The following is a 27,360-nucleotide window of genomic DNA, read 5'->3' as shown; positions in this document are numbered from 1 at the left end:
TGGTTATTTAAAACACCGGTGGCATAGCCCTCAGAATCACAGCAACTCAAACCACCACAACACGACAGACAGACGAGTGGTGATAGCGTAGTGGTTACAATTCGGGCTGCTAATGGTCAAAAGTTCGAAACTACCAGTTGTTCCACAGGAGAAAGATGAGGCTTTCTGCTCCCTTAGAGATTTACAGTCTTGGGAACCTTATGCAGGGTTGCTATGAGTCAGAACTGATTCCGCGGCACATAACAAAAACAATGCCTAAGATATCGATGTGTATGTGTTCCATAATTTTTGACAATTTCCAATTTTCTTAGATTCCTACTTCATAAATTCCATGTTCTAATATTTAATGGATGATTGCAGCTGTTTCTCTTCATTTTGAGTTGTGCCACATCAGCAAAATCAAGGCCCCAAAGGCTTTACTCCTGTGGGCTTTACTGCATTCACATTATGACATTCAGCTCTGCTTTGAGGAGGCAGCTCTTCCCCAGTCGCATTTTGAGTGCCTTCCAACCTGAGGGGCTTATTTTCTGGCACTATATCTGACAGTGTTTCTCTGCTATTCGTAAAGTTTTCGGTGACTAAATATTTGGAGGTTATTTTATCTCTCCTTTTTCCTAGTTTATCTTCATCTGGAAGCTCATCTGAAGCTTGTTCATCATGGGTGACCCTGCTGTTATTTAAAATACCTGAGGCATAGCTTCCAGAATCACAGCAACTCACAAGCCACCACAGTATGACACACTGACAGACGAGTGAGTGGTGGACAATTATATATATATATTTCTTCTTTTTTTTTTAACCCATCATACTATGAACATTATTCATGCTACTTGTAATAGTTACATAGTAATCCATTGAGTCATTAGTTTATTGACATTAGTTATATTGTCATTAGTTATCTATTTTCCCAGTGGTTTACATGCAGATTGATTCAAGATTTTAAATGATAAATTATGCTGTGATTAACATGTTAGGGAAATTGTTTTGTTTTGTTTTTTCCCCATATTTAGAGTTCCTTCTTTGGACTGCATTTTCAGGGACAGAACAACTGCATGCACATTTAAAACTGTTTTTATACAAAATCAAGAGAGCCAAGTTAGTGCAGTTATCCTATTTTTAGTTGTGTGATATTGGACAACTTATATAACCTCTCTGTGCCCCAGCTACCTCATCTGGATACTAGAGAGCAAGATAAAGAAAGAGTGAGCTATCTGGTCTGTTTCTGAGAAGGACAGACCCTACAGCATGTGAGTGAAAGTATTTGCCACTTAGGGATGGTCTGTAATGAATTTTTTCTCTCCCTTCAAATTGTTGGAAGGTTTATACTTAGATTAATAGTGCTATGAATTGAGTTAAGCAAGGTTTTCTTACCCCTAGGACTTCAAATAGTCAAAATCATATGAACCCATAATCCTCTTCCATATGCAACAACTTTATTAAAATCTGTCTTAGGATAAATAGAGGAAGGGAGTTTAGGAGGTGGAGGAGGCTGAGGAAGGAATGTCAGTTGAATGAAGGAAGTTCCAGATGCAGAGCTGAACTGATGCAAGTTAGGGGAAGAGATGTAACTTTCCCAAAGTTTACAGTTGACTAATAAACACTTTCATTTTTTTTTTATTGGAACATGAAGATAAAGATAAAGTCTTCTTTATCTTTCTCAATTTGTAGAGTAGTAGGAAGGAAGATGGTAGAATAATTTTATATTCTTCTCCAAAACTATATTTGAGTTATATGGACTTCCAGAAGAACAAGCAAATCTGTTTTGGAAGAAGTGGAGCCAGAATGCTCCTTAGAAGCCAGGAAAACAAGAGTTTGTCTCTTAAACTTTGGACATATTATCAGGAGGGACCAGTCCTTGTAGAAAGACATCATGTTTGGTAAAGTGGAGGATCAGTGAAAAGGAGGAAGATCCCCAATGGGATGAATTGGTACAGTGGCAGCAGCAATGGGCTCAAACATAATCATTGTGAGGATGGTGCAGTGTTTTGTTCTGTTGTACATAAGGTTGCTATGAGTCAGAACCAACTTGACAGGATGTACAAACAACAGATTAGTGACTTGCATATTGCCATAATGCTGGAAGCTGTGCAACTGGTATTTCAAAGACCAGCAGAGTGACCAATGATGGACAGCTTTCAGCAGAGCTTACAGACTAAGACAGACTAGGAAGGAGGAATAGATGGTCCATTTCTGAGGGGTTGACCTCAGAAATCCTTATGATATGTAATATTGTCTGACATAGTGACAAAAGATGAACTCCTCAGATTGGAAGTCACTCAAAATTCAAATGGGGAAAAATTGCTTCCTCAAAATAACGAAACCAAAAACCAATCCACTGCTACATCATCAGCATTGTTGTTTGTTGTTGTTGTTATGTGCCGTGGAGTTGGTTCCGACACATAGCATCCCTGTACAGGGTTTCCGAGGCTGTAAATCTTTACGGGAGCAGAAAGCCTCATTTTTCTCCCGTGGAACAGCTGGTAGTTTCAAACTGTTGACCGTGAGATTAGCAGCCCAATTCGTAACCATCAGCATTAATGACATGAAAAGAGTAAAGTCTTCAGGACCTTTATTTGCTGATGTGGCATGAATCAAAATTAGTAGGAACAGCTGTAAGCATCCATTGATAATTAGAACATGGACTATATGAGTATGAAACTAGGAAAATTGGACATCCTCAAAATTGAAATGGAATGCATAAAGATTAATATCCTAGACATTAGTGAGTTGAAGTGGACTGGCTTTGGCCATTTTGAATCAATCATTGGATTAAATGTCTGAAGTATGAGAGATGAAGTTTTGCTCTCCTGGCTTCTAAGGAGCATTCTGGCTGTACTTCTTTCAACACAGATTTGTTTGTTCTTCTGGAAGTACATGGTACTTTCAATATTTTTCTCCAAAACCATAACTCAAAGGCATCGATTCTTCTACATTCTTCCTTAATCATTGTCCAACTTTCATATTCACATTAAAAATCCATATTCATATTTTAAAAGGTTATTGAAAATACAGCGCATAGGTCAGGAACAACTTAGAACTCAAACTGACATCTTTGTTCTGGTGCACTTTAAAGAGGTCTTGCACAGCAGATTTGTCTAATGCAATACATCATTTGATTTCTTAATGGTTACTTCCATGAGTGTTGATAGTCGATCCAAGCAAAATGAAGTCCTTGACAACTTTCAATCTTTCCTCCATTTATCATGTTATTTATTGTTCAGCTTGTGAGACTTTCCTTTTTTTCTTTCTTTTTTTTTTTCCATTTAAGTGCAACCCATACTTAAGGCCGTTGGCTTTGATCTTCATCAGTATGTATTTTATGTACTCTGCTTTCAGCATGCAAGGTTGTTTCATTTGCATATCACGGGTTAATGAGTGTTCCTCCAATCCTAGTGCCATGTTATTCTTCAGATTATTTGCTAAGCATATAGACTGAGTAAGTATGGTGAAAGAATACAACCCTAGTATACACCTCTCATGATTTAAAAATATTCAGTGTCCCCTTGTTCTGTCCAAATGACTGCCTCTTGGTCTATGCCCAGGTTCCTCATGAGCACAATAAAGTATTTTGGAATACCCATTCACCACAATATTATCCATAGCTTTTCGTGATCCACACTCAAAAAGCCTTTGCATAGCCCATAAAGCACAGGTAAACAAACATATTTTTGGTATTCTCTGCTTTCAGCCAAAAGGCACCTGACATCTTCAGTGATATCCCTCACTCCACATCCTTGTCTAAATTCATCTTGAGTTTCTAGCAGTTCCTTGTCAATGTACTGTTGCAGCCATTTTTAAATTATCTTTAGCAAAATTTTACTTGCATGTGATAATGATATTGTTAGAGGATTTCTGCAATCCTTTGAGTAACCTTTCTTTGGAATGGACACAAATATGTATCTCTTCCAATCATTTGACCAGGTCTTCCAAATTTTTGTCATAGATGAGTGAGTGCCTCCAGTGCTGCATACTATTTAATAATCCCATTATTTCTCCTTTCAGTGTTCTCCCCCTTATCCCAGGTTTCCACAATTCACAGTTACATCTGATAGAACTCAGAGGCCATGAAAGAAATGACTCACATGGTTGTAGAAGACAATTCAGAAGTCAGTCTGGAGAATTCTCTTTACGCATGCCAAACCCAGCTATTTGCTCACAAAAATGCATAAGTTGGAGAATCAATTCTAAGAACCAAAGGTCAGAGGTAAGCAAGCCCTGCCCACTCACATCACCAAGATGGCATATTTTATACCTCCCAGGATAGAAAAATTGACTAATCACATTGTTAGCTTTCCAAGTTTTTAAATTAAAATTAAGCCTGTTAACAATCACTCACAACTGAACCATATTATCCTATCAACATCTATCCCCACTTGCTATAACTCAGACTCATCAGAAAAAATGCCATTTGTTGAAGGTTACAATGACATAACTAGATGAGACATTTTAAATAATTCACTGCACTGCTGAGTCAGAGTATATCCCACCTGAATTTAGAGACTATTTCAAGAATCGACTTGCCATATATAACACTAATGACTGAAGACCAGAACATTTGTGGGATGACATCAGAATTATGTATGAAGCAAGTAAAAGGCTATTTAAAAAAACAATAAAGAAAGAAAAATAAGTGGGTGTCAGAAGAGACTCTGAAACTTGCTTTTGATTATAGAGAAGAAATGATGGAGCAAAACAGCTGAACAGAAATTTTCAAAGGACAACTAGAGAAGACAAAGTATTATAATGAAATGTGCAAATATCTAGAGATAGAAAACCACAAGGGAAGAAAACACTCAGCATTTCCCAGGATGAAATAACTGAAGAAGAATTTCAGGTGTTATGTGCAATATTGAAGAATTCTATAGGAAAAATACTGAATGATGCAGTAAACATCAAAAGAAGATGGAAAGAATACATGGTCACTGTACCAAAAAGAACTGGTTGATGTTCAGCCATTTCAAGAGGTACCATATAATCAAGAACTGATGAAATTGAAGGAAGGAGTCAAAATTTCACTTAAAGCATTGGAGAAAAACAAGTCTCCCAATAATTGACAGGATATCAATTGAAATGTTTCAACAAACTGATGCAGCACTGGAAGAACTCACTCATCTATGCCAAGAAATTTGGAAAACAGTTTCCAACCAACTAGAAGAGATCCATATATGTACCCATTCCAAAGAAAGGTGACCCAACAACATGTAAAACAATATCATTAATATCACACACAAGTAAAACTTTACTGAAGATAATTAATAAGTTGCTGCAGCAGTATATCCACAGGGAGCTACAAGAAATTCAAGTCAATTCAGAAATGGCTGTGTGGTATAAGAAATATCATTACTGACATCAGATTGAGCATGGCTGAAAGCAGAGAACAATAGAAATATATTTACTTGTTTTTTATTGATTATGCAAAAGACATTCAACTGTGTGGATCATAACAAACTATGTATAACATTGCAAAGAATGGAAATTCCAGAACATTTCATTCCATTTATTTGGAATCTGTATGTAGAACAAGAAGCAGTTATTCCAACAAAACAAGGGGATACAGCGTGCTTTTAAACCAGAAAAGGTGTGTATCAGGGTTGTATCCTTTCACCATACTTATTTAATAGGTATGCTAAGCTAATAATCCAATAAACTGGACTATATGAAGAGGAATGAGGCAACAGAAGTGGAAAAAGACTCATTACCAAACTGAGGTATGTAGATGACTCAACCTTTCTTGCTGAAAGTAAAGAGGACTTGAAGCACTTTCTGATGAAGAACAAAGATTACAGCCTTCAGAATGGGTTACACCTCAACCTCAAGAAGACAAAAATCCTCACAACTGGACCAATAATCAACATCATAATAAACAAAAAAGATTGATGTTGTCAAGATTTTCATTTTATTTGGATCCACAAACACCATAGAAGCAGCAGTAAAGAAGTCAAATGACTATTGCATTGGACAAATATATGCTGCAAAAGAACTCTAAAGTGTTAAAGAGTAAAGATATCACTTTGAAAGGTGATCCTGACCCAAGCCATGATATTTTCATTTGTCTCATATGCATGCTAAAGCTGGACAATGAATAAGGAAGACCAAGTAAATGAATCATGGTGTTGATGAAGAATATTTAATATACCATGTACTGCCAGAAGAACAAACAAATCTGTCTTGCAAGAAGTATAGACAGAGTGCTCCTTAGAAGTAAGGATAATGAGACTTTTTCTCACTTACTTTGGACAGGTCTTATCAGGTGGACCAAGCCCTGGAGAATATCATCATGCTTGGTAAAGCAGAGGTCAATGAAAAACAGGAGACCCCTCAATGAAACAGATTGACACAGTAATTGCAACAACGTGCTTAAACCCATAGGAACACTTGCATGGATGGTGAAGAGGATTGGGCAGTATTCTATTGTATATAGGGCTGCTATGAGTCAGAGCCAACTTGACAGCACTGAACTATTAACCTCAAGGTTCAAACCCACTATGTGTTCCTCAGAAACACCATATAGAGTCACTATGACTTGGAACCAACTCTATGATGCTTTACAACATCATCCAAAATATAGCTCCATGAAAATACTCATGGTTGGGACTAAAGAGAAAGGCAGTTAAAGGAACTTTATCCATAACATTCTAATGCTTTTCTACTATTGATTTGATGCATTGTTTTAAATTTTCTTTATCCATCTGTTTTCAGAAGCCTTCTTTAGTGAAACAGACAGCTTTGTTTTTCTCCCATGGAGCATCTGGGTGTTTGAACCACCTAACTTGCAGTTAGCAGCCCAGAGTTTAACCCACTACACCACCAAGGGAACTCAAATCAAACCCACTGATGTTGACTTGATTGCAACTCATAATGACTCTATAGGACAGAGTTGAATTGCCACATATGGTTTCCAAGGTTATAATCTTTACAGAAGCAGACTGTCAAATCTTTTTGCCATGAAGTGGCTGGTTGGTTCAAACTAATGGCCTTTTGGTTGTTAGAAAATTGCTTAACTATTGTGCCACCAGGGCTCTTAGTAGGTTAAGTAGATGATGGATAGATGATAAATAGATTGTTACAGATATAGATATAGATATACACCTACTACTTACTTAACAACTTATCCAGACCAGATGAGAAGCCAAAGGTGCTGGGAAAGTCATGTGAGGATATGGGAAAGGAACCACAAGGAGCAGCTAGACTGGAGCAGATGACAGGTGGCTATGTCCCATCACCACCACCCCAGCCCAATTCCCAATGGTGGGGAATAGGAGCCATCATGCCTGGTTTTTGGAACCTAAACATGTCAATAAGTGAGGAGCAATTATGCTTCCATGGAAAATGTGTAACTTTATTTTATATCAATGTCTTTGTATATATGATATCATATTTATATATTATTTAGTCACTTGGCACTATCCATGTTTATATACAGAAATCTAAGCCAATCTTTATAACTGCTTTGTCCTATTCATGGACATATAGGTTTTCAGCTGTCTTTTACTGATTAGATACCATGGTACAAAAAGCATCCTGAGTAACATATCTGCACATACACATGCATTGTATCTCTGGAGGAAACAGTGGTTTGACTTTCAAGTATGCCATTTTGTCAACCATTTGGTGAGTCAAGTGCAAACTAAACAGTGGTTCCAAAGTCACAGTTTGAAGACTCTTTCCATTTGTCCATCTTTGTGCAATTAGTAGGCTGTGGATGGGACAAGTGGGGGTCCCCATTGATTTTACAGTTAATATCCAGAGAGCTAAGATGATCTGCTCAAATTCATAGGGTCTATAAGTCGTAGTGAATTGCTGTAGGATCAGCACTGGGCTGCTAACCCCAAGGTAAGTGGTTCAAACCCACCAGTTGCTCCTTGGAAACCCTATACAGGGTTGCTATGAGTTGGAATTGGCTCAAGGGCACTTAACCAAAAAACAGCATAATTAAAGAAAGGATTCCTTTCTTTGCTGCAGTGAGTTAAGTATTGGGTTGTAAAGAAAATGTCAGCAGTTTGAACCCACCAGTAGCTCTTCAGAAGAAAGATGAGGCAATCTACTTCCATAAAGATTTATAGCCAAACACCTTATGAAGCAGTTCTACTCTATCCTGTAGGATCCCTTCAAGTCAGCAGCAACTCCATGGCAGTCTGTAAAGTGGAGAAGACCCCTGAGTAGTGCAACAGTTTGGATCAGCTACTAATCAAAAAGATTCCTGGTGTGGCATTGTGGGTTAGTGCTTGGGCTACAAAGTCGGTTTGACCTGCAAGGTCAGCAGTTCAAGCTCACCAGCTTCTTCTCGGATAGCCTATACAGGGTCGCTATGGGTCAGAATCAACTTGACGGCACTTAACAACAACAACTAATCAAAAAGTTAGCGGTTTGAACCCACTCATTATCACTACAGAAGAAAGGTTTGATGATCTAAGATTACAGTCATTGAAAACCCTATGGAGCAGAGTTCTACTTTGATACACTTGGGGTCCCCATGAGTCAGAATTAACTAGCTGGCAATAAGTTTGGATTTATTTTTTTCTTGGTAAGTGGAGAAGGGGAGACAAATCAGTAAGCAGTGTAGTGGGAATAAAATTGCTAGCTGGGCAGGGGCAGGGGGGAATGGAAAATCTACTCTTCAGCAGCACCTGTGTTGTCTAAACACAGACAGAAACCCAACAGAAAGAACTTCAACAAGCCCTTGCTAATTGCTATAATCTAAATGAAGGGACTCATATTCCTTTGCCCATGCATAATTAGCTAATAAATTACAAATGAGTAATAGTCTCTCAGGAGGCAGCAGCAAGGAGAGGAGCCATCATACACATCCCCTAATTTTCCTTCGGGACACTCACTAAATCATAACTCTCTTTGGAATCTCAAGCAATTTTTTTTCCTTTTATTATCACAAGGCTATTCTTGGCTATGACAAATCAGAACTTCTGAAATTACCAAGCCAAGCATTTGTTCCCCCAACTATCTCCTTTATCAGGGAAGAAATTTATCTGCTATGACACACATCCGGTTTGTGATGTGACCTTCAACAGCCCTCCTACAAGAAAAAGACCTGAATTTTTAACAAAAATAGTTGTCTGATTCTCTCAAAAGCCTGAGAAGTTCAGGAGGGGTGACACATTCCTGTCTCAAAGGCAAGCACTTGTTTTTAACTCTGTTAAATTGGGAATTGCTTATCCGGACTTGATGCATGTCCTACTGAAGAACCCCATGTCCTAGGAGGCAGAGGCAAGGCTTGGGAATCTATGCTTTTAACAAAGCTTCAGGAGATGCCAGATGTAGGAACCACTGGCCAAGGGTATGAGCATTTGGTCTTATTAAGCAAAAGCAACAGTTTAGCATGGAGCAGAGATTTGTATGCATTATCCCACACAACTGACCTGAATGCTCTGCGTTATCACTCCTCTGCCTACCAAGAAAAGTTAGGATGTCTTCTCTGATCTCTCTGGAATATTATCACCCATCTAAGAAATCCTTCATCCCAACATTTACCCACTGGTATAAACTAAGAGTCTTACTCATCTCTGTGTAAAGAGGAAAAGGGGAGTGTTCTCACTTTCTTTCTCCTGGGGAACTGGGTGTGCTTTATTGGGGCTGTATAAATCAGGACTCTTTCACTGTAAGTAGTAAAACCCATCTCAAATGGTTTAAGTCAAAATGGGAATTTCAAGGTTCATTTAATTAAAAATAATTATCTTGAGTGATAGAATTAATGAACTGTTAATACAACTGTTAATACAAAACACCAACTATGTAGGAATTATAAGATTGTTTGAAATTGAAAGCTACAATTTGCTATAGTATCCTGTCAGGGAATTCCAAGAGGGATGTGGAGGACATTCAGGAGCCAAATGCTATGCTTCTCCAGGGGGCAGAGTGGGACCCCTGACTTTTCCTTCCACTTTTATACTTGGACATGAGTTCTTGACCCTCTTTGCCTCAGTTCCTCTATCTGGGCCATAGCAATTGGTTTACTTTTTTAAATAGAATTTATTTATTATTGTTGTTGGGAATATATACAGAAGAAAATACACAAATTGAACAATTTCAACATGTGAAATTCAGCGAAATTGATGACGTTTTTTGAGTTGTGTAACCATTCTCACATGTTTTAGTTGTTCTTTTCCATTAACATAAACTCACTGCCTTCTGAATTTATTAGTTGATACTGATGACTCTTAATTGTTAAGCTTGCATCATCCTGCTTCTAAGTTTCCTTTGTCCTTTTTTTCTTTTTTGGTAAAATTCTGAAAAAAAAAATTTTTTTTAAGAGAGAGAGAAAAACCTGCACACTTTCCATATGGCACCCTTCCTGGAGAACAGCCAACTTCCTAGCTCCCCAGGGCTGGTGCAATGCATATGCATGGGCCAAGAAGGCTGTCCAGCTACCCACAGTGTGATCACAGCCTGTCTCCAAATGTGCCCATGCCAGCCGGCCCCAGCACCATCCGCCCTTCTTTTCTGTCCCCAAATCCCCACCACTCTGTCAGGTTTCTGAGTTCTCAGCACTCAAAACAATTCCACAAACCTAAGTGAGCACATGGCACTGGTGACAGGTAGGGGTGGGGAAAGCAGAGATGGGAGGAGGTGCTGCTTGGACTGCCCACAGCTTTACAGATGGCTTCCAACTTAAGCTTTTGACATCTTTGTCCAATGAGGTTGTATATTGGGCAAATGTATACAAGAGGATTAAAAGAAGACCTTCACCCTCCTACTTTAAATGTGGGTGTCCTTGACACCAAGAAATAATATATCCCCTTCTCAGTATCAAGATATCACCTAAAAATACTCTGTGACCAGCTTTGGGAGTTTGGAAAGTGGATTGATGGTGATCCAGGGCTTTGGAGTCAGACTCAAGTTCAGACAGAGTGGTCCAATTCTTAGCACAGCCACTTGCAAGCTGTGGACCTCTGGCTAAGCTACTAAACTCTCCAAGGCTCAGTTTCCTCATGTATCAAATGGGAATCCTTGGGAAGATAACTGTATACACCACAGGTTTTTAGTAACTGTTTGGTGATTTCACACATTTAATTCCCAGGACAATCCTCTGAGGCAGGTCTTAATATTATTCCCATTTTACAGATGAGAAAACTTAAGAGAGGTGAAGCTATAGGCTCAAGCTGTTATGTGTCAAAGCCAGGTCTGTCTGGAATCAAAGTCCAGGTTTTTAACTGCTACCTAATGACTGACCCTTCTGTAATATCACACAAACTATGAGAAGGACTCATAAAAATTAATAAGCTGTGTCAAAGAGCAAGATCCTGGGATGCCAGAGTCCTGGAAGGCAAAGGAGGCTGGATTGATGAGTTATATAATGCCTGAGGACAAAGCTTAGTGAGGAAGATGGAAGAATGTCACATGATGTTCCAAAGCAAGGTGGTCTCTGAAAATGTCTACAGCTTTCTGGGAAAGGGTCAACATGCTAACTGGATACATTTGGGTGGCATTTATAGAGTGGTCATTGGGAGTCAGTTGATTAATGGTCTTTCATTCATTAAATCATTCAATATCTATTTACTGTGAATCAGGGGCTGTAATGTGATGGTCATAGACAGTGATCTAAAAGTGACTCTGGGAAACCCCAAGGATGCCCAGCCTTTCTTTTTATTGTAGGAGAGGAGAGGAACAAGGGCAATCAGGGGCAATTCCTGAAGTCCCTTTAAAGCTCTCACTTCCCAGTCTCCTCACTGAGGACACAGCCATTGAACATTAGAAAGAACTTTAGTACCTTCAAAGCTGAATAAAATACATTCCTCCCCCAACCCTCTCAATCTTCACTCTGGAAAAATCAACATGCTGGTGTTGATGAGGTAGAAGGGAGTATGTTTACATTTGTGGATCCAATATTTGTGAAACACCTACTATGAGTCTCTGGATGGTGCAAACAGTTAAGCATTCAACTACTAGCTAAATAGCTGGTGTTTTTAATGCACCCAGAAATATGTCAGAAGATGAGCCTGGCAATTTGCTTCTAAGTGGTCATAGACTTGAAAACACTATGGGGCAGTTTTACTCTGACTCATTCCAAGAGTCACAATCCACTCAGTGGCAACTAACAACATGTGCCTGACACTGGGACATGAGGGGATAGCAAGAAGACATTGATATAGTGGCTGTGGAGGATCCCAAGGATGCTGACCCTCTTCCCCAATGCAGGGAAAGAGGAAGTTACCACCTCTGGAAAAGATGGCTAGGGTCAATGCTGGGTTCCTTCATGCCTCTCACCCAACCACCCCCTCCTCACTGGGGATATGACTGTAGAGCAGCAGAGGGTACGTTGGTACCCTGAACATCCACTTACTGTGACACTTTCAGGCCAAATATGTAATTTGTTGTGTTGTTTTGATGTGCTGTGGAGTCGGTTCCGACTCATAGCGACCCTACACAGGGTTTCCGAGGCTGTAAATCTTTATGGGAGCAGACCACCTCATCTTTCTCCTGCGGAACCGCTGGTAGTTTCAAACTGCTGACCTTGCAGCTTGTAGCCCTATTCGTAACCACTACACTACCAGAGCTCCTTAAATATGTAATAGGTGCCCCTTAAGTCTCTGTAAATGCCCACAGCCAGCCCCTAAAGACAGCAGCCCCATTGACAACAACGCTTACTTAAAAGCCTATAGTCTATTCCTGGGATGAAGCATCTACCAGTAGCCTTCAGAGCTCCCTTGTCTTCTCATAAGCATTCTTCTCCAGGCGTGTTACTCTGACTATTAGGCAATGAGACACCAGGCCTGGAAGTTTCTCCTTGTTGTTTGGTCCCTTTGCACAGAATCAAGGAATGGTGGGAACAAGAGCCACCCCTATAGGGATGTTCTGGTCCAATTGTTTCATGGGAAAACTGAGATCAGGGTCTGAAACCACTCCTCAATCCCCTATCCCTACATAGATTCTCCTGTAAACCAGTCTCAGTCCTGTGTACAACCTTTAATGCTGAAAACTCTCTGGAATGAAGCAGGATCACATTTTCTAGAAATTAACATACTTCTCTAAGTCACTATTTGACAGTAACCCCAGCCCAGCATGTTGAGTAATGTCCATCAAAATGACTCCATGCACGCCCATCCTGGTGTTCTTCTGCAAACCCAGGTGAGAAATTGAGACTTAATCCTTGGCAGATCAAATTAACCATGGGGCCCTCTCCCCTATTTCCTCCAGTCCCAGTGGCAGCATGGAGAAGGCTCCACGCTCAGCCAGCCAGGCAGCTCGGTACAGACAAGCGCCTACAGGGCTTGCTCATATTTAAAACTTCCTTTCATATATTTTTAATAAAACAACTGATACAAATTCAAAACCAACTTCATAAATCAAACATTATTCAATGTTGGCGGCTTCAAGGTTTCCCAGCGCTTGTCTGGGAGTGTGCAGCTCTCCCAGAGAGGGGCTACGCACTTGAACGCTTGAGGTTTTGTGAAAGGTTTATTGGATTTCATAGTCCCTTAAGGGGAAACCCTTTAAATGTCTCTGCAATTATAAGTCTAATAACACTTTCAGCCCTTGGACACAGCCTTGACTTGACAGAGATAAGGAACTCGAAGTTGCTCAGTCAATACCAAGCTATTAATCTCTGTCACCTCGCTGTCACCGCAGCTCAGGAAAACAATGTCGTCTCTTGACCTAGGTGAAGGCATGGAGTGATTTTATTCAGAATGTCAGCATTCATCAACCTAGGTTTTGTCACACCCTCAGTCCCTTGAAAAGCTCCCAGTTTCTTCATCCTGCCTGTGTTGACACCCTTCCAATCTAAAGCATTTCTTCTTGTTTTTGCTGATTATTATTATTATTTAGCACTTATGCAAGTGTAGAAAGCCTTTAAGAATAGTTTCTCCTGCTGTAAAAAGACTTGGCAGATGAATCACTGTATGCTGCTCTCTGGTGACCCAAGCCAAGGACGGCTGGAAATTACCAAATGCCGTGTTTGTTTACATATTCAAATGAAGGTTAATTTTTATCCTGTCTCAACTCAAATTTGATTAGGGTGGGTGTTCCTATCCCCACTACTACCAGTTTGTATATTTATATTGGCATTCACCTTCTCGACCTTGAAAGAATCCTAAGAAATTGTTTAAAAGAATAGCTAACAAAAATTCTAATGAGAAACTAAAAAGGAAAGATCAAAGAGTTGCTTGCTTGCTGAGCAGCCAGGCAGACATTATTCTGCAGTCAATGCTCACAAACTGCCTGTTTTTTTGTCAAACAAGAGCCTGGACTTTGGTGCACAGGTTGAATGAAGCAATGCTAGTGGCCATCCACTCTGAAGCAAAGGGTGACATCCAAAGAAAATATCAGGCTTCCAAAAGCATGGGTCTGCTCTTAAACAGCAATTTAGGAACCAGATTTAGAGAATTTACAATCAAGGAAGGTATATAACACAGGGATTTTTAACAATGCTATCCAGAGTTCATGGCTTTGTGGAGTTCCTCATGGACTTTGGGAGTAAAGAATGAAAGACCAGAAAGGTCTCCAGAACCCTAATCCTCCAATTGTATCTGTTTTGTATAGTGCACCTTGACTTAGAGTTTATTTGGATTATACTTGAGCCCTCAGAAGCTTGCAAACCTGAACCACCTTAGGTCAGCTTCTTTCTGAGCTATTTTGCTTGACTCATGCTTTAATGAGATTCCCTTGACTTTTATGAAGGAGCAGCCTTGAAAATGTGTTATGTGTTTACAGGATACCAGAACTAAGAACCTTCTCTTTGTGTTAGCAAATAGCTCCTAGCTGTGTTGTTATCTGCTGTCAAGTCAGCTACAACTCATGGCAACCCCATGTACAACACAGATAAACATTACTTGACCCCACATCATCCCTACAATTTTGGGTCTGTCCAAGCTCACTGTCACAGCCACTGTTTATTTTAAGGGTTATTCAATCTAGGGGACTCATCAAACAGCACTATTCTATTGTGGGTGTCTGCTATGATCCATAGGGTTGTAATTGGCTAATTTTTCTGGTATGATTTACCGTGCCTAAAATAACAAATTGAAGAGGTATGGTGCCATATTAATTTTTTTAAAGAGGATCTCAAAATCTACCTTGAGGTACAATGCTGTTTTTGGTAGGTTAATATTCACGTGCCTACAAGGAAGACAAGTTAATACCACTATTATTCAAATGTACTCACTAATCACTAAAACCAGTGATGATGAAATTGAAGAATTCTACCAACTTCTTGAGCCTGAAATTGATCAAATTTGCAATCAAGGTACATTGATAGATGATATGATCCTGTACATAGAAAATACCAAAGACTCAGCAAGAAAATTATTGGAACTTATTAAAAGGTTCAGTATAGTGGCAAGCTGAATATACAAAAACAGTTGAATTGCTCTATACTAATAAAGACAACTTTGAAAAGGAAATTAGGAAAACAGTACAATTTACAGTGGCTACCCAAAAGAATAAATACTCAGGAATAAATCTAACTAGAGAAACAAAAGACATATACAAAGAAAACCATAAAACATTACTACAAGAAGCCAAAAGAGATTTATAAGAATGAAAGAATATACCATGCTCATGGATAGGAAGACTTAACATTGTAAAAATGTTAATACTACCCAAAGCAATCCATAGATATAATATAATCCCAATCTAGATTCCAACATTATTCTATAAAGAGATGGAAAAAATTATCATGAACTTTATATAGACAGGAAAGAGGCCTTGGATAAGCAAAGCACTGCTTAAGAAGATCAAAATGAGAGGCCTCTCATTCCCTGATTTCCAAAATTAGTACACAGCCACAATGGTAAAAACAGCCTGATACTGGTACAACAAAAGATGCATAGATCAATCGAACAGAATTGAGAACCTAGAAGTAAACCCATCCACATACAGTCAAATGATCTTTGACAATGGGACAAAGCGCATTAAATTGGAAAGAGATAGTTTCTTTAACAAATGATGCTGACAAAACTGGAAACTGATATGCAGAAGAATGAAACAAGACTCATACCTTACACCATAGATAAAAATATACTCATCATGCAATAAAGACCTAAATGAAAAATCTAGAATTACAAAGATTATCAGTGAAAAACTAGGGACAAACCTAAGGGCTCTAATACATGGAATACATGTACTATCATACATAAAAAGTGCACAAGCAACAGAAGACACAATCGATGACTGGGACCTCCTAAAAATAAAAAAAAATTATGTGCACCAAAAGATTTTGTCAAAAGAGTAAAAGGGAGCCCACAGACCGAGAAAGAATTTTTGCAATGACATATCAGACAAAGGACTAATACCTAAAATTTATAGAAAACTACAACACCCCTACAAGATAGAGACAAACAACCAAATTTCAAAATGGGCACAGGACATGAACAGATACTTCACCAAGGAAGACAGCCATACAGCCAACAAATATATGAAGAAATGCTCATGATCATTGTTGTTGTTATGTGCTGTGGAGTCGATTCCGACTCATAGCGACCCTGCACAGGGTTTCCGAGGCTGTAAATCTTTATGAGAGCAGAAAGCCTCATCTTTCTCCCGCGGACCGGCTGGTAGTTTTGAACTGCTGACCTTGCGGTTCAGAACCCGATTTGTAACCACTACGCTACCAGAGCTCCTTCATTAGACATTGTTATTTTTGTTGTTGTTAAGTGCCATTGAGTCAGTTCTGACTCACAGCAACCATGTATAGGGCTTCTGAGGAGTGATTGGTGAGTTTAAACCACCACCACATGGCTCAAACTTACCTTGAAGTCAAGTGCTTATTCTATGGCACCACACCAGGACTCCATTAGACATTTGTTGTTAAGTGCCATCGAGTCAGTTCTGACTAATAGCAACCCTTGAAGGATAACTATGAATCTGTGAAACACCAAGTTATTCATCATAACTTGGATGAATCTGGAGGGACATTATGCTGAGTGAAATTAGTAAATCACTTTAGGACAAATACTGTATGAGATCATTATTGTAAAAGCATAAGAAAAGGTTTCTAAACTAAAAGAAGCATTTCTCACAAGCTAGAGGTAGAAACTTGTTAGTTTTGGTGAGAGGGAGGGCAATATACAAGAATAGAGAGGGTAGAAGAAGAAGAATGAAGATAAGTAAAGATATAGGGAGGTATGTATGGACTAAAGGGGAAAGATGTAAATAGTGATGTGAACACATCCTTGGGAAAAGTATTCTGTGCATAGATATATGGATTGGTACAAAGGCTGAATGTGTAAGGGAAGAAGAGTGAGAGATGCATATTTATATATCCCACAAATATATGAGTTTGAAAGAAAAAAAGAATCATTCTTCAATGGTTTCCAGTGGTGGTAGAGAAGGGAGAGTAGTTCACTGGCTACAGGGTTGTTGTTGTTAAGTGTCGTTGAGTCAGTTCTGACCCATGGCGACCCTGTATAGGGTTTCTGAGGAGCAGCTGGTGAGCTTGATGTTAATTTGGGTGATGGGGAAGGCAATATACAAGAAGAGGGAGGTTGCTAGCATGATGAAGACAGGGGAAGACACAGGGAGATATACAAGGGCTAAAGGGGCTAGAGGTAAATAATGATATACCTTGGAACATGGGTATTAGATACATGGGTATGAGAGGAAGAGTGTAATATATATATACATACCCCACAGATATACAAGAGTTTTAAAGAGGATATTGGTACATGAGTATTTATCTTCCCTGCAAACACAACTATGAATGTGGTGAAGCATACAGCAGGCAAAATGATGAAATCTTCTTATATATTATAAAACATCTTAAGACAAGGAGTAGCTGAGCTTGGAGGCTCAGGAATATAGTCTCAGGGGACACCATAATCAATTGGCATAACTTAGTATAAATGACAATATTCTATACTCTACTTTGGTGAGCAGCATCTGGGATATTGAAAGCTCATGAGCAGCTATTGTAGCTATTGGTTTTTCCATGTGCAGAAGAAAGAAAGCTGATGAGAATTGAAGATGCTTGGAATCAATTAGTCCAATGGACTAAATGGAACATACAAACATCGTCTCTATGACTCTGAGACCAGAAGTAGATGGTGTCCAGCTATCACTACCAAGTGCTCTGAAAGGGATCACATTAGAAGGGTCTAGATAAAATGCAAGAAGATGTGGAACAAATCATTTTTAAAAAGTAAAGACTGGGCTTACTGCTCAGAAAGAGACTGGAGGAACCTGAGATTATGGCCCTTGACCACCCTTCATGTCTGGAAAATAACTCAACTTCATGGGCCACCTTTCAGCCAAGCAGTAGATACGAGGGAGAACAACAACACTTGTAAGGTATGCTGGCAATGAATGATGGAATAGTGAGTCATTCAAAGTCAAAGGGACAATATGTAAGCAAGAACAAAAATGAGTAGAATGGGAAGGTGAGTGGAATGGAAATAGTAGCTACAGGGAGGAAGTTGGATAATTGTTGTTCATGGCGGCAATTGCAATCATTGAGATGAACAAAGTGTATTATTCGTTGAATGTAAAACTTGATGATCTTCACTCAGTTCACAGTAAAAAGTTTAAAATCAAAAGTGTTTTTTAAAAAATATATGTATTGATAATTACTGGTGACTAGAATGTTACAGTTGGAAACAAAGAGGAAGGATCATTAGTTGGAAAATATGACCTTGATAGAAATGATACTGGAGATCATGTGATAAAATTTTGCAAGACTGATAACATATGGTTATTGCAAATGCCTTTTTTCAACAATATATACTCATCGACATCACCAGATGAAATACACAGGAATCAAATTAACTACATCTGTGGGAAGAAATGACTGAAAAATCATATATAATCAGCCAAAACAAGATCACAGGCTGATTGTGGACAGACCATCAGTTGTTCTTATGCAAACCTAAGCTAAAGTCAAAGAAAATTAAAACAAGTCCACTAGAGCAAAAATATGACCTTGAGTATGACCCACCTGAATTTGGAGATCATCTCAAAAACATATTTGATGCATTCGACACTAAGGACCAAACACCAGAAGAGTTTTGAAATGACATCAAGAACACCATAATGAAGAAAGCAACAGGACACTAAAAGACAGGAAAAAAAGAGAAAAGACCAAAATGAAAGTCAGAAGAGATTCTGAAACTTGCTTTTGAGAATAGAAAAGCTAAAGCAACTGGAAGAAATGGTGAAGTACAAGAGCTGAAAAGAAAATGTCAAAAGGCAATTCAACAAGATAGAATCAAGTATTATAATGAAATATGCAAATAGCTGGAGTTAGAAAACCAGATGGGAAGATCATGCTCTGAATTTCTGAGGCTGAAAGAACTAAAACTTCAAGCCTAGGGTAGTAATATTAAAGGATAGTATGGTAATGAGGTACAACGCTGTCTGTGATAGGATAATATCCATGCGCCTACAGGGAAGACCTGTTAATACCACTATTATTCAAATTTACATACCAACCACTAAAGCCAGTGAGGATGAACTAGAAGAAATCTACCAACTTCTTCAATCTAAAATTGATCAAACATACAATCTGTTGGGGACCTGACTCAACAGGGAAGTTTGGTTCACGAAGTAGGGAGATCTGGTGGCAAAAGAAATAGAGAAAGAATATACATAAAGACGCAACGAGAGAAAAAAAGAGACACTCCAAAACCAGAGTGGATGCAAAACCGGCAGACAGACCCTGCATGGCAGGCAGCATTGCACTGCAGGCAGTAATGCATGCAGGATTCAATCTGCATCAGTCTTTTATTTCAGGGAGGGATTTTACACAAAGGAAGAAGGTGATCATTAAGACAGGGCACAGAAAGGAAATGTGATCAATTGTTCAAAACAGAACACAATGATTTACAAGAACAAATTCTAAAATATACATCGCAAATTGTCTTAATAATCTAACATTCTTAATTTTCCAAAAACTCAAGCAAACTGTTATAAATTACTTTTTAGGCTTAAATCCTAAGGCAGCGACTTGAGGTTTCTCAAGGCTAATTAACATACTGATAGCCTTAATCTCTAATGGGTAAAGATGAAGAGGATTTAAAAGGTCTGAAGGGAGTCACGCTGTTTCAGCTACCTGGCATAAGCCTTCAGGAGGAAAGAGGACATCCAAGTTAATGGGTTACACCTGAGGACAGTTTGAGGGGCTGCCACTATTACTCCTTAAACAATACTCCCAGTATTAACCAATCTACTTTGCGTGAATACCCTGGACAGAGCCTCCTTGCGTAATCCCAGCAAACCTGCCTTTAGAACTTTTACAGCCTCGGCTTTAGAAAGGGTTTTGGTTTTAATACGGTGCATGGATATCAAGAGCTCATGTATTAAGTTAATCTCAAACATAACTGAATAATTTAATAAAGAACAGGTTGGACATGCTTGCCAGGTGGCCAGAGCTTGTTCCTCAGAGAGATTTGTCCCCAGGACCCTATGCACTGCCAACACAGTGGAGACATTAAGAGAGGCACATAAGAAACCATTTTCTCAGAAGCTACAATTACTGGAGTTAGAAGCATAGAATGAATAGTAAGACCAAAGAAAATTATACAGAGGTAGCTACCAGTGAATTCGCAAAAACCAATGAACCCGGGACATCAGGAGGTCACTTCCTTTGGCCCTCAGGGTCCCTGGCTAGCAATCCTGAGTGGGACCTTCGTGTTGGATTTTCGTCCATGACACAAGGCCTTAACATCTCAGAGTTGTGGTCCCCAACAACAATCAAGATGTATTGATCATTACTGGTGATTGGAATGCAAAGGTTGGGAGCAAAGAGGAAGGATCAGTAGATGGAAAATATGGCCTTGGTGATAGAAACGATGCTGGAGATCACATGATAGAATTCTGCAAAATCAATGACTTGTTCATTTTAAATACCTTCTTTAAACAGCATAAGAGATGACTATACACAAAAACGTTTCCAGATGGAAAACATAGAAATCAAATTGACTACATCTGTGGAAAAGCTCCATATCATCATTCAAAACAAGGCCAGGGGCAGATTGTAGAACAGACCATCAATTGCTCATATGCAAATTCAAAGTGAAGCTGAAGAAAATGAAAACAAGTCCACAAGAGCCAAAATATCACCTTGAAAATAACCCACCTGAATTTAGAGATCATCTGAAGAACAGATTTGAAACAGTAAACACAAAAGACTGAAGACCAGAAGAGTTGTGGGATGACATCAAGAACATCATACAGGAAGAAAGCAAAAAGTCTGTAAGATGACAAGAAAGAAGGAAAAGATCAAAATGGATGTCAGAAGAGACTCAGAAACTTGTTCTCCAGCGTAGAGATGCTAAAGCAAATGGAAGAAATAAAGAAGTACAAGAGCTGAACAGAAATTATCAAAGATCAGCTCAAGAAGATAAAACCAAATATTAAAACAAAATGTGCAAAGATGTGCAGTAAAAAAAAAAAAAAAAAAGGAAGAAAACGCTCAATATTTTTCAAGCTAAAGGCAGTGAAGAAAAAATTCAAGCCTCGACTTTTGCTGTTGAAGGATTTTCTGGGGAAATTATTGAATAATGCAGAAAGCATCAAAAGAAGATGGAAGAAATACACAGAGTCACTGTACCAAAAGGAAATGGTTGATATTCAACCATTTGAAGAGGTAGCATATGATCAAGAGCCAATGATACTGAAGGAAGAAGCCCAAGGTGCATTGAAGGAATTGGCAAAGAACAAGGCACCAGGAATTGATTGAATAAAAATTGAAATCTTTCAATGAAAGTGAGGTGGCACAGAAGGCACTCAACCATCTCTGCCAAGAAATTTGGAAGACAACTACCTGGCTGACTGATTGGAAGAGATCCATATCTGTGCCCATTCCAAAGAGATCCATATCTGTGCCCATTCCAAACAGAGATGACCCAATGGAATATGGAAATCATCAGACAATATCTTTGATATCTCATGCGAGTAAAGTTTTACTAAAGGTAATACAGAAATGGCTGCAAGCATACATTGACAGAGAACTTCCAGAGGTTCAAGCTGGATTCAGAAGAGGACGGGAACAATGGATATCATTGTTGATGTTTGATGGATCTTGGCTGAAAGCAGAGAATATCAGAAAGATGTTTACCTGTGCTTTATTGACTACGCAATATGGGCAATATTGCAAAGTATGTGTATTCCGGAACACTTAATTGTGCTCATGAGGAATCTGTACATGGACCAAGAGTCAGCTGTTCTAACAGAACATAGGAACACTGAATGTCTTAAATTAAGAAAGGTGTGTGACAAGGCTGTATTCTTTCACCATACTTATTCAACGTGTATGTTGGGCAAATAATCCGAGAAACTGGTTGTACGAAGAAAAACATGGCATTAGGATTGGAGGAAGACTCATTAACAACCTGTGATATGTAAATGATACAACCTTGCTTGCTGAAAGTGAAGAAGACAAAATATTTACTGGTGAAGATCAAAGAGCACAGTCTTCGGTATGGATTGCATGTCAATGTAAAGAGAGCAAATCTGCTGTACAAGACTTTTTTAAAATGTTGAAGAGCAAAGATGTCAGCTTGAGGACTAAGGTGCACCTGACCCAAGCTATGATATTTTCAATAACCTCATATGCATGCAAAAGCTGGACAGTAAATAAGGATGACCATAAAAGAACTGATGCTTTTGAGTTGTGGTGTTGGAGGAGAATATTGAAAGTGCCATGGGCTGCCAAATGAACCAACAGATCTGTGTTGGAAAAATGCAGTCAGAGTGCTCCTTGGAGGCCAGGATCGCTAAACTTTGTCTCTCATACTTCAGACATATTGTCAGTAGGGACCAGTTTCTGGAGAAGGATATCATAAGAAGAAGACCCCCAGTGAGATGCATAGGCAAAATGGCAGCATCAATGGGCTCAAGCGTTGCAACAATAGTGAGGTTGTCCCAAGATCGGGCAGTGTTTCGTTCTGTTGTGCTTAAGGTCGCTATGAATTGGTACCAACTTGATTGCAGCTAACAACAACAACAATGAGCAATATATTGAATGATAAAGGAAGTATCAAAAGAAGATGGAAGGAATATGCAGAGTCACTGTACCAACAAAATTTGGTTGATGTTCTACCATTTCAAGAGTTAGCACAAAATCAAGAAATATTGATTTGTGCACTGAAGGCATTTATGAAAAACTAGTTCGAGTAAATGATGGAATACAATTTGAAATATTCAAAAAAACTGAACCAATACTGGAGGCAATCACTGTCTATGCCAAGAAATTTGAAAGACAGTTCCCTGTCCAATCAATAGGAAAAGATCCATATTTGAGCCCATTCCTTAGAAAAGTGACAAAACAGAATGAGAAAATCACTGAACCATATCATTAGTATCACATGCAAATAGAATTTTACTGAAGATAATTAAAAAATGGCTGCCATAATGACATCAACTGGTAATTGGCAGAAATTCAGGCTGGATTCAGAAGAGGACATGGAATAAGGTATGTATTTGCTATTGTCATATGGCTCATGGCTAAAAGCAGAGAATACCAGAAGGATGTTTACTTATGCTTTATTAACAATATTATGTGGATCATAACAAAGTATGGATAACATTATGAAGAATGAGAATTCCAGAACATTTCATTAGCCTTATGAAGAATCTGTTCTATTCAGATAGAACAGAGGATACTGAATGGTTTAAAATTAGGAAAGGTGTATGCCAGGGTTATATCTTTCACCATATTTATCCAATCTGTATGCTTAGTAAATAATCTGAGAAGCTGAATTATATGAAGAAGAACATAGAATCAGGATTGGAAGACTCATTAACAACCTAAGATACACAAATGACACAACTTTTCTTGTTGCAAGCAAAGAGGACTTGAAATATTTATGGAGATCAAAGACTAACGCCTGCAGTGTTGATTGCATTTCAGTGTAAAGGAAACAAAAATCCTCATAACTGGGCCAATAAATAACATTATGATAAAGGGGGAAAGATTAAAGTTATTGAAAATTTCATTTTCCAGGGCTCAACAATCAACGGTCATGGAGGCAGCAGTCAAGAAATCAAATGATGTATTACAATTGGCAAATCTGCTGCACACAACCTCTTTAAAGATTTCAAGAGCAAAGATGTCAGTTTGAAGACTAAGATGTGCCTGACCCATATGCATGTGAAAGTTGGCCAATGAGTAAGAAAGACCTTAAAAAAATCAATGCATTTGAATTATGGTGTTGGAGGATATTGAAAGCACCATGGACTGCTGGAAAAAAAAAAAAAAAAAAAAAACAAATCTATCTTGCAAGAAATACAACCAGAATGCTTCTTAGAAGCCAAGATGGGAAGACTTGTCATTTCTTAGGCATGTTGTCAGGAGGGTCCAGTTTCTGGAGAAGTGTATCTTGCTTGATAAAGTGGAGGGTAAAAAAAAAAAAAGGAAGACCCCGCCAACACACAACAAGATGGATTAACACAATAGCAATAACAATGGGCTCAAACATAACAATAATTGTAAGAATGGCACACGACTTGGCAGTTCATTGGGTTGCTATGAGACAGAACCAACTCAAAGGCACCTAACAAAAACATATATATATCTTCAGGGAGCTTAGTGGCATGGTGGCACCATAGGGTAAACATTGGGTTGGCAGCTCAAGTGGGGTGGCAGCTCAAGCTCACAAGATGCTCCACAGTGGAAAGATGAAGCTTTCTGATCTCACATAGGTTTACAGTCTCAGAAACCCTACTATACAGGGTTTCTATGCACTGGAACTGACTCAACAGCACTTAACAACAACAGCAATAGCTTCATTGATTTGTTTGTTTTACCTCTCTATAGAATCCAGCGAGACCCCCAATCCATCTCCCAGCAAGATGGATTGGCAAAGTAGCAGCATCAATGGGCTCAAGCATGACAACAATAGTGAGGTAGGCCCAGGATCAGGCACTGTTTCATTCTGCTGTTCATAGGGTCACTATGAGTCAGTACCAACTCAATGACACCTAACAACAACAACAGTAGAAACCACTCTATAGTGGTTTCCCCAGATACAAAATGTATAACCAGAATAGACATACTCAGTAACTAAGAGGGCCCCCACATTGGATCCTTGACATGTGGAGTAAGGTCTATTATGGTAGGAAAAGCCATGTTGAAGTCAGTAGAACTGCTCCTGCCTAGGAAAATAGTAAACAAAAAGCAGTTTCCCAAACTATTCATCTCTCCCCAACTAATGGGCCACATGAACCTCAGCCTCCATAACCCTGAGACCAGAAGAACAAGATGGTTCCTGGATACCACTATCAACTGCTCTGAAGAGGATCTAAAGAGAAGATCCTTTATAGAGAGGGGTGGGTGGAGGGTGGAATATAGAACAAACCTCAAAATCATAATAAGTATCATATTTATTATTGGATAGAGAACAGTGGGAAATGTGTAACAGTGGGGCTATGGTCCTCTGTAACCCTTTATACCTAGAGCTGAATTCACCTCCATGGCTCAATTTTCAGCCAAACAATACAGAAGTCTACAAGGTGAACAATAAGGAGCTCTGGTGGTATAATGAGTTATGTGTTGGACTGCCAACCACAAGGTCAGCAGTTCAAACCCATCAGTTATTCTTTGGGAGAAAGATGAGGGTTTCTGCTTCTGTAAAAATGTTCAGCCTTGAAAAACCTATACACAATTGCTATGAGTAGGAACTGACTCGACAGCACAACCACCACCAATCTAAGGTATGCAACAACACTAGGGAGATATGCACTTTTTAGAATAAGCAATCATTTGAGTTCAAAAGGGCAGTATTTGCCCAAGGACAAAATTGAAACAGGTTGGGAAGAAAGGAGAAACGAAAATTGGAAACACAGGAAGGAAGTAGGATAAATGATGTTACATTGTGGGAATTGAAATCGATTACATGAAACAAAATGTGCATGAATTGTTGAATGGAAAACTGATTTGTTCTATAAACCTTCACCTAATTTACAATAAAATGTAAAAAATCAAACAGTTGTTTCCATATTTGGAATAGGAAATTAATGCAATAAAAATTCAGGTGCCTTCCACCTCAGTGAATTTTCTAGGGGTCCAGTGACTTGGGGTATGTCCAAATAAATATTCCTACTAAACAGAAGGATAAATTATTTCATCTGACACTTTGCAAACTAAAAAAGAAACACAACACCTGATGAGCATCTTTGGATATTGTAGGTAACATTCTCCTAATTTGGATATGCTCCTCTGGCCTATTTATCAAATGAATGGAAAAGCTTCCAGTTTTTAGTGGGGCCCCAAAGAAGAGAAGATAATGCTACAAATTCAAGCTGCTGTGTAAGTCACTTTGCCCATTGGGCTATATGATAAGGCTGATCCACCACTATTTGGGAGACAAGGCTAACAAAGTGTACAAACCCTTTGCCCAATATTTACTTCTGCCCTTCATTGTTTCATGTCCATCTCTCCTTCTAAGGGATAATTGAAACTTTCCCAAAGCATTGAGCATGCAATAAGCCCTCTCTCTCATGTGCCTCGGCAGAGCCTGGCACAGAGACAGGTGTGTAATAAGTCTTCAAGTAATTCTCCTGGGGCAACTGCCAACTCCACAATTGAAAGGAGAGTCTATAACTATACTATGTCTAGAATTATACATGGTAACCACTAGCCACAATGTGATTATTTGAACTAAATTAAATTAAATTAAATTAAACAAAATATTATTATCAATTTGCAGTGAATATATTGCAAAAAACAGATACAGACATTTCCATTATACAGAATTTTTATTGAACTGTGTTGGTCGACAGCATATGAAGAGAATGCATATTATTAAGCCGAGGCCCTTGAGTTCCTGAGATTTAAACATAGACCACAATTGGTTTGACAGAATTTTAGGAAATTATATCACCCATGTTTTAGGAGTTACATATTGTCACATGTGAAGAGAAAATTGGGGAGAGGGACTTTCACAAAGACTCTATGACCTGAACTTTCCAAGACACTGTGTAATCTAGGTGTTTCCTAGTGTAACATCTTATGATGAGAAAAAGGTAGAAAAATAGACCACCAAAAGGAGGGCCAAGATGAGTGAATTCCCTACTGTACCACCTCATCTCCCTAGCACAAACACTCTGTAATCTCTGCCTTTGGTTCCGGGAGCTCTTGGTATGCTATAGTCTTCAGCATTAAGCACTAAAGACCAAGACCAGAAGATTTGTGGGATGACATCAACAACATCATATAGGGAAAAAGCAAAAGGTCATTAAGAAGACAAGAAAGAAGTAAAAGATCAAAATGAATGTCAAAAGAGACTCTGATGGTAGTGCTAATCTTGGATAAAATAAACTTTAAGGCAAAAGCCAGCATAATAGATAAAGATGGGCATTATTCAAGGGACAATTGAACAAAATGAAATAACCATATTAAATATCTATGCTCCCAATGAAAGAGCACCAAAATATCTTAAACAAACTCTAATAGATTTGAAGAAAGAAATAGATGAA

The sequence above is a fragment of the Chrysochloris asiatica genome, unplaced genomic scaffold (genome assembly GCF_000296735.1).
Source record: "Chrysochloris asiatica unplaced genomic scaffold, ChrAsi1.0 scaffold00204, whole genome shotgun sequence".
In the NCBI taxonomy this organism is placed as follows: domain Eukaryota; kingdom Metazoa; phylum Chordata; class Mammalia; order Afrosoricida; family Chrysochloridae; genus Chrysochloris; species Chrysochloris asiatica.
Note: the sequence above shows the minus strand (reverse complement) of the source record.